The 8,847-nt window shown below is 42.6% G+C and overlaps 1 non-coding gene across 1 annotated transcript; it reads left to right on the top strand.

The window, feature by feature from the left end:
* Nucleotides 1-3,061: 3,061 nt before the first annotated feature.
* Nucleotides 3,062-3,135, top strand: Trnag-acc (transfer RNA glycine (anticodon ACC)). Its single transcript has one exon. It is a non-coding gene; the product is annotated as a tRNA-Gly (tRNA).
* The last annotated feature ends 5,712 nt before the right edge of the window (nucleotides 3,136-8,847 follow it).

Genomic DNA, 8,847 nt, shown 5'->3' with positions numbered 1-8,847 from the left:
TTCGTCAAAGGTCAGTGGAGAAGCCATCCGCTGTGGTCGAGTGGTTCTAGGCGCTTCAGTCCGGAACCACGCGGCTGCTACGGTCGCAGGTTCGAATCCTGCCTCGGGAATGGCTTTGTCTGATGTCCTTAGGTTAGTTAGGTTTACGTAGTGCTAAGTCTATGGGACTGATGACCTCAGATGTTAAGTCCCATAGTGCTTAGAGCCATTTGAACCATTTCAGTGGAGAAGTGGACGACGCGCACGTAACCCATGCCGTAATAAATGACGACGGACTGTTAGCCCTGATAGTGTAAGATGTGTTCCTCTGTTCCTGGGTTGCGCCAAAGCCGAGGAAGACGCAGAACTATCATGCAGTGACATTCGGATGAGGAGTCGATCTTCTCAGGCGATGGTCTGGGTGGTGCGACCTAACCCATATCGTCGTCTTCTACGGCCTTCGTGAATCATTCTGCAAGCACCCGGTGCACTACCGAAACACTTCGTCCCAGAAGAGCAGCAATTTCCTGGATGGGTGCATCACGTTCTCTGATGCCAATAATGTGCCCTCTTTCGTACTAACTCATTTGACTGTACAATTAGTGCGAGACAAATTGTACATCTTCTAAAGTCACAATGCTCCATTACCTTCGGCTTATAGCGACAAAGAGAGCCTCAGGCATATTTTACCGGTAGGTGGTGTTGCGCCACGATATCGATGTTGACCTCGAACCCGCAGGCCAACATGGTTCAAACGTAAGTCATTTCTGCAGAACATACTAATGTACATATCCTGTTAATATGAAGGTCCTATCTCTAGTTTTTCAAGGTTTTCTGTTTTTTTTCTGAAGATGTGTGTATATGAGATCGGTCTGATGAATCCATCCCAACGCATAGATTCATCTATACCCAGACACACTTGCTCTTTGCACCAATAGCTAGAAGTCAGGTTGATTTTGTTTCTGCTTTGGTGTCCTGACACCAACTTTACGCAAACGAATGAATAGTTTACTTGGCCTTATTTGGTATACCTCGTCAGATCAATGGCAAATTACGTGTTTTCTTTTCCAGGGTTACTAGGCACTTACTCTTCATCTACATCAACCGACCAAAGTCTCATTTTTTATATTGCGAGGATTCAGTACGTAACTGCATAGGCAATAGAACTACAAGAAATTCGCTCTTAATCTGAAAGGTATGTCAGATCAAATAACGACTTTTGACTGGCAGTATAATGATGTCACCATGGTAGCAAGGCTTTTGGTCCCAGTGCGTTGGTAGAATGTCGGAAAATAGTACGTCTTATAACCTTGCGTTTCAAAGTATCAGTTGAAAGAAAAGTAAGTAGACGTTTCACCTTGAAACTTGCTAACAAAAATGCGCTCTGCAGGCAAAACAAGAAGCTGTCCTCATATAACTAACTAGTGTTTTTGTATTTTATTGCACGTCATATCTCAAAATTCTCAGCAGTTCCGTAAGGGAACGACATACGTCCAGTTAACTGCTTTGAATTATCGTTTTGCTCTGTTTTGCCGCTCGTTCTAACTGCCTACGCTGTTTCTATGGAGTTACGTAACCTTTGAAAGTCGGTATGTAATTTTTTTGCTTTTAATGAACATTTCTGTTGCCTTCTGCAATAATGGCATTACATTTTGCAATACCTCGTAGTATAGTATAAACACGACGTGCAAAGGCCAGTTGTTCAGAACAATACTGTAAAACCTGTTTCTTAATGACCATTGTTGACACCTTCAGTAATACTGTCAGTTCCCTTTGAGATAGTCTGTAGTATAGAGCAAACGACGTGGTCAGGAAAGACAAGTAGTCCGGAGCAATAGCGAAAAACATGCACATTACGATCACCTGGTCTCCCTGTGGAATAAAATAAGATAACTTTTCCAAGTTTCTCGAAAATTATGGATTCAGTCAAACGCTTATCTATCTGGACACCACTATGCAGTTAAAGGAAATACTACGCCTGCTCATCGTAAAAGCGAAGATTCGCAGCCGTGTAAAGTGCCACGCATTACAGTCCGCGTACTAAGATCGTCCGTTACGATCCATCACATATATCATTGCTCTCAGACCAAGTGATTTAGCGGTTTCGCGATTGAATCGCCCCTCCCCCCCCCCCCCCCCCCACACACATCATGAAAATTTTCAACCTGTCTTTACTACAACCTTCAGCTCTGAACGATGTGAGCAGTTACAAGGAACGACACTTTGTTCGGATTCCACGTTAAATTTCAGATCCCTTTTCCACTGATGGATAACTGTGAGAGATTAGGGACATGCAAGTCGCCGAAGAGGGGCACGGTTGAAAGATGTTCGCCCAGCAAGTGAACCACAAGCAGTTTCCATATCATACAGCGTGTCAGTGGCATAAGTGCAAATATTTTTATTGGTTGCTGAGGACAGTGTACTGAACAACATTACATCAGTATTTACTTCATTTGCAGAATGATAATTATAGTTAGTAGGAGTAATATGTTTCTAGGTAGATTAGTATCTACATGTACTCGTACATTTGGCAAGAGGAAGCGACTATTGGCTACTTTCCCCTGGGCTGCAGGTCAGGTATTGAAGAGTGGACATGTGGACGCACGGACGCTAAACTATTAGTTTATACTGACAAGCGTAGTCCACCTAGTGTTGCAGTTACGATCGTGCAGAAAATATCAAATGGTATATTATGTGATGTGCAGGAGACACATAGAAAAACCAAATAACACACTGAAGAGAATGCATATTAAGGTACCAATGTTCACAATATCTGCACTTATCCTCTGACACTTTGTGCATACCATTGCAGTTCCAATGTAATATTATTTTTGTTTCACATGACGTTGCCACTTATCCTCTGACACCTTGTGCATACAGACACATAGAAAAACCAAATAACACACTGAAGAGAATGCATATTAAGGTACCAATGTTCACAATATCTGCACTTATCCTCTGACACTTTGTGCATACCATTGCAGTTCCAATGTAATATTATTTTTGTTTCACATGACGTTGCCACTTATCCTCTGACACCTTGTGCATACCATTGCAGTTCCAATGTAATTTTATTTTTGTGTCCGCCTCTGTAGCGTAGCGGTAGCGTTACCGCCTACCAAGCAGGGGGCCCGGGTTCGATTCCCGGCAGCGGACTGGGTGTTATGTGTCCTTCATCATCATTTCATTATCATTGACTCGCAAGTCGCCGATGTGGCGTCACCTAAAAAGGACTTGCAATACGGCTGCCGAGCTCCCCAGAATGTGGCCTCCCGGCCAACAGTGCCATACGATCATTTCATTTACATTATTTTTGTTTCACATGACGATGCCATGCTGATTTTAATACGAAAGTTTCATCATTTAATAATGTAAATCTACTGAAAAAGTGGATAATAATAAGCGAAATTAATGTTGTGCTTGACTTTCCTGATACATCTTAGACCTCAGGGCCCGTATTATGAGTAATAAATATAATCTCAATGAATTTAATATCAGTATTCAGTTAACAAACTTGTAGAATCAGAAAGTATAAAAGGAAAATAATGCGGAGCTTGTTTGTAGGATACTGTACAATATTTGCTCGTCTCGCTGCTGGACAGCGTGAGATCAATATGTGCAAGTGTAGTGTTGACGGCTGGCAAACAGAGATGGTCGAGCAAACAGATGAGGTGCGTCTACGTCCGCTCGTCCTCCACTTCCCCGCAACGCTCTCTGGCCGTCCAGTCGTGGTGTTACTTAACACACTAAGCGCAGTCAACAACTAGTCGTGATTATTGTCGGTTACGGTATCTGATTGCATGAAAAAAAGAAGTATATTGCATAGCGCCTACACAGTGCTGCGTATCTCCCTACACTTTTCATTATATCTTTTATGAATCAATCTTTTTTTCTCTAGAAATTTCCTTACAGCGACTGTCAACCACGGAGCACCTCTCCTACAATGAATTCTACTGGGTACATAAGTATTCGATGCATGGTGAACTATTCTTTTAAACTTGATCCTTAGTGGCTCTAGACGATCGTGGCCTGATCCAAATCTTTCAAGTTCCATATTGAGATACGACGCTACTGCTTCTTTGTCTAATTTGCTGCACATATAAATCTTTTTAGTTGCTTTAGTTGCACTTTGTACTTCTATATTTAGTGTTGCGATAAAAGTGTCATACATAAAAGCAGTTACAGTGATGACTGTTACTTGCGTTAGTGTTACGTAGTCATAACAGCAGGCTGTGTGCTGTGATGTGAAACTGAAAATCGGGACTCAAATAGTGACTTAGGTGAAAAACGTAGTCCCTCTCTATATAAACAATAGCAAAAAAATGTAAATGCTCTTTATCAATGACCTAGTAGTACGAGATGTAATAGTCTACTATAAATAGATCGTCTCGTTATCAGTTTCTTCATTTCCTTCTCTCCCTAATTTTGTGTTATCTGCCAATCTTTAATGTGTTTCTTTACCATTTGCTACTGCGCTTTTTGATGAAACATGCTCTTACAGCTTCTCCTTGTAGCACGCAGGGAATTCAGATCAAACATTTGTTAATGAAGGCATGGCACCAGTACTTCATTGGCAAGAGGACTCGCGTTTTTAATGCAGTGGTGGGTTTACTGTGGTGTCTCCCTGGGGTCTCACTGCTGGCTACAGCACAAACAGACCTCGCTACAGTCTGCTTGGACCACTCCGCGCTGACAGTGGTGAAAGGGCAGCAGCCTAGAAACGGGATTTCATTTGCTGACAAGTTGCCAAACATGCGACACCCCACCAAAGCACTGCCAACGCTGCGATACATTTGGTTTCCCAGAGGTGACCCTTACGGTTTTTTCATTTTTTCTTCTTTTTCAGGTAAGTATAGTATTTCTAGTATGTCGTTGAAATGTGTATTGTTTTTAAGACTCATTAAGAATTATTTTGCGATATGCCCTAGAAAAAACATGAATAAATGTTACTATCCAATTCAATATGGCCACCATATTCATGTTGTTCATAACCTTAATGACTCAGTGATGTAAGACTTCAACTAACAGCAACATTTACACATATACTCTGCAATTTTTGTGGTTCACCAGATTGATTTCCCTACGTTCCTTTTCTAATCACAGGCGCGACTGAGAAATTCAGTATCTCTTTACATGGGCTCGTATTCATCTCATTTTGCTCTCGTTCTTATCAGGTAAGATCTGGGAATATCTGCGATATGTTGGCGCAGTTGCATCAAAACCGTGAAGAACGCTCAACTCTTATTTGAATGTCGTCTATCTCTACTGGTCATGTAACCTGGTGCGAGTCACTGACCGTAGAACAGCACTCAAGAACTGGATGGCGACCTCAAGAACTGTTAGGCAGCCTCCTTCTGAGTAAACAACAACTAATGCTGTCTGATCAGAGGTATCAGAACACCCTTAATGGACACTGATAATGGATGTGCGCACCCTTCAACCTTATATCTGCTTAAACTCTGCTACCGAGCAAGGTGGCACAGTGGTTAGCACACTGGACTCGGGTTCGAGAGGGCAACAGTTCGAATCCGCCTCCGGCCCTTCAGGTTTAGGTTTTTACATGATCACAGAAGCTGCAAGTCTCTGGGTGCAGTGTCAAGCTTATGAGAAAAGTCATCGTCAAGACTGTAAATTGTGTTCATATCTTATCGTTTTTTAATCACAATAAGGGGCCCACACCATATCCACGAAGAACACATCATTACCGTAAACATCACCTCCCTAGAAGTTCACTGATGGCACTACACGTTAGGGCAGCTAAGGTTCATCACGTATTCGTCAAACCCAACCCCTTTCACCGGATTTCCACAGGGTATAGCGCGATTCATGACTCCGAATCATCCATTTCCAGCCATCCAGTGTCCAGTGACGTCACTCTATAAGTCACCTAAAGCCTCCCATAACACATACTAAAGAATTCTGTGGCTTACATGGCATTTTCGACCGTTTTACTCCTTTTTTAAAAAAATCCCTATACACAATAATTACTCTAGCGGGATTGCTGATAGCACTTTGGAACTCACTAGTGAGTCTTCCGGTAATTTCATGCGATTTTCCTCTGTCACCCTCAACAATACTCGACACTCCGTGTCCGCCAGTACATGGGGTTTGTCAGGTATTAGGTTAGCTGTGGTTATTCTTTCGTGTTTCCACTTCACAACCACATTCCCAACATTTGGGCGCCTTTAGAATGGTTGATGGATTTTTTACTGAGATGACATCCAATGACGAGTCTACGTTCTAAGTTAGTGAGCTGTCCTGATCGAGCTCTTCCTGTGACAACACAGTTCCACCCCTTGCTTCCTTTTAAAATGAGTTTCGTAACGTTAAGTGCTCAACTCCACATTACACGAGGGTGTTTGGGTACTTTTCGTCAGATAGGGTACATTCGGTTTTTTTCTTTATATCTGCGCACGGCATTTGTCTTATATACAGCTATATTTATTTAACTGCATTGTATAGACTGTATCTGACTTATATTGTTACTTCCATAATATGGAAGAAATGGAAACATCTGCTGATATAACGAGATTACAAACTACACTACGTGATCAATAGTATCCGGACACCTGGCTGAAAATGACTTACAAGTTAATGGCCTCCTCCTGGAATTTAATATGGTGTTGGCCCACACTTATCCTTGAAGACAGCTTCCACTATCGCAGGCATACGTTCAATCAGGAGCTGGAAGTTTCTTGGGGGAATGGCAGATCATTCCTCACTGAGTGCTGCACTGAGGAGAAATATCGATGTCGGTCGGTGAGGCCTGGCACGAAGGCGACGTTCCAAAACATCCTAAAGGTGTGCTATAGTGTTCAGGTAAGGACTCTGAGCAGGCCAGTCCATTACAGGGATGTTATTGTCCTGTAACCACTCCATGACAGGCGGTGCATTATGAACAGGTGCTCGATCGTGTTGAAAGATGGAATCGCCATCCCCTAATTGATCTTCGACAGTGGAAAGCAAGAAGGTGCTTAAAACATCAATGTAGGTCTGTGCTGTGATAGTGCCACGCAAAACAAGGGGTACAAGCTCTCTCTCCATCGAAAACACGACCACGCCATACCACCACCGCCTCCGAAATCTACTGTTGGCACTACAAACGCTGGCAGATGACGTTCAGCAGGTATTCACCATACCTACACCCTGCCATCGGATCGCCACATTGTGTACCGTGATTCGTCACTCCACATAACGTTTTTCCAATGTTCAATCGTCGAATGTTTACGCTCCTTACGCCACGCGAGGCGTCATTTTGCATTTGCCGGCGTGATGTGTTGCTTACGAGCAGCCGCTCGACCATGAAATGCAAGTTTTCTCACCTCCCGCCGAACTGTCGTAGTACTTGCAGTGGATCCGGATGCACTTTTGAAATCCTTTGGGATGGTCTGGATAGATGTCTGCCTATTACACATTACGACCCTTTTCAACTGTTGGCGGTCTGTCAGTCAACAGACGAGGTCGGCTTGTACGCTTTTGTGCTGTATGTATTCCTTCACGTTTCCACTTCACTATCGCATTGGAAACAGAAGACCTAGGGATATTTAGGAGTGTGGAAATCTCGCGTACAGACGTATGACACAACTGACACCCAGTCACCCGACCACGTTCAAAGTCCGTGAGTTCCGCGGAGCTCCCCGTTCTGCTCTCGCACGATGTTTAAAGACTAAGGTCGCTGATATGGTGTCCTGGCAGTAGGTGGTAGCACAACGCACCTAATATGGAAAATTGTGTTTTTGTGGGGTGCCCGGGTACTTTTGATCACACATTGTATTTCTTCTGTTTTGTTGTTAAAGTGTCAGCAAGCATCTGTACATGTTAATTTTTGACTGCAGTCATTATTAAAGCACGAATTCTTTTACAGGCACATAGCGTGCTATCCATGCCTTAGAACGTTGCAAGTGTAGGACGTTATCTTATAGTAGTCCTTCGTATACTACACTGCGACTCCCTCTCTTACTGTGTAACAATGATAAGAGAACGAAGCCCCTATTTAACAGTTACCACTCAATTGGCTATAATTTATATGAGCACTGAAAACGTGGCCTCCTGTTTCAAAAGCCGACTGAGTTGCGAGCCAAGAGAACGTCCTGTTTGCTTCAGTTCCATTTATTTTGATTGAAATACGAGGTTTAACGGTTGTAACTGCAGATATTTCTGTTTATGGTTGAGGACGATGTACTGAACATTACAACAGTATGTACGTCATTTTCAACTAATTATTATTACTAATGGGAATAGTATTTCTTAGGTAGGTTAACAGCTTCAAGAGCACGTGGGAAGAGCAAACCATTAATGCTTATTCTCTCATGGGCAGCAGGTCCGGTGTTGTAGTGTGGCCGCATGGACGGAAAATGGCTGCTCTGTACTGACAGCATAGTCCATTTAGCGCTGCAGTTATAGCTGCGCCAAATCATCTGGTCATAAAGTTAGTGACGTGTGTGTGGGAAGACTGTTCGCTGCAGAGAAAATCAACCAAGACATAGTGATATACCACATATAGAAACACCTGCATCTACACCGGTTACACCCTACACTGCTTTATGATGAATCATACATATTTCCTTCAAGAATCTGTCAAGTATGTAACATTCCCGCTCTGGTGGTTAATCCACTCTAATCAGCGAATTGCTGTTGATAAGGAGTTCCAGGCCACATAAGCTACATTCACAGTTTATAACAAAACTTTTATTAAATTTTCTTTGGTCAAATAAAATTTTATCTTTAAAATTCAGAATCTTTACAGGCACGGGCAACCGCCCTATTGAAACAACAACATTAATCTTTAACCAAGCATTAAGTGAGTTGCAAGTTAATTAAATTCTATGCACAGTAAAGCTGCCAAAAGGAGACTACAATAATGAGATA

The sequence above is a fragment of the Schistocerca cancellata genome, chromosome 3, assembly GCF_023864275.1.
Source record: "Schistocerca cancellata isolate TAMUIC-IGC-003103 chromosome 3, iqSchCanc2.1, whole genome shotgun sequence".
NCBI classification, from domain to species: domain Eukaryota; kingdom Metazoa; phylum Arthropoda; class Insecta; order Orthoptera; family Acrididae; genus Schistocerca; species Schistocerca cancellata.
The sequence above is the reverse complement of the archived record's forward strand: the minus strand, read 5'-3'. Positions and strand labels throughout refer to the sequence as shown.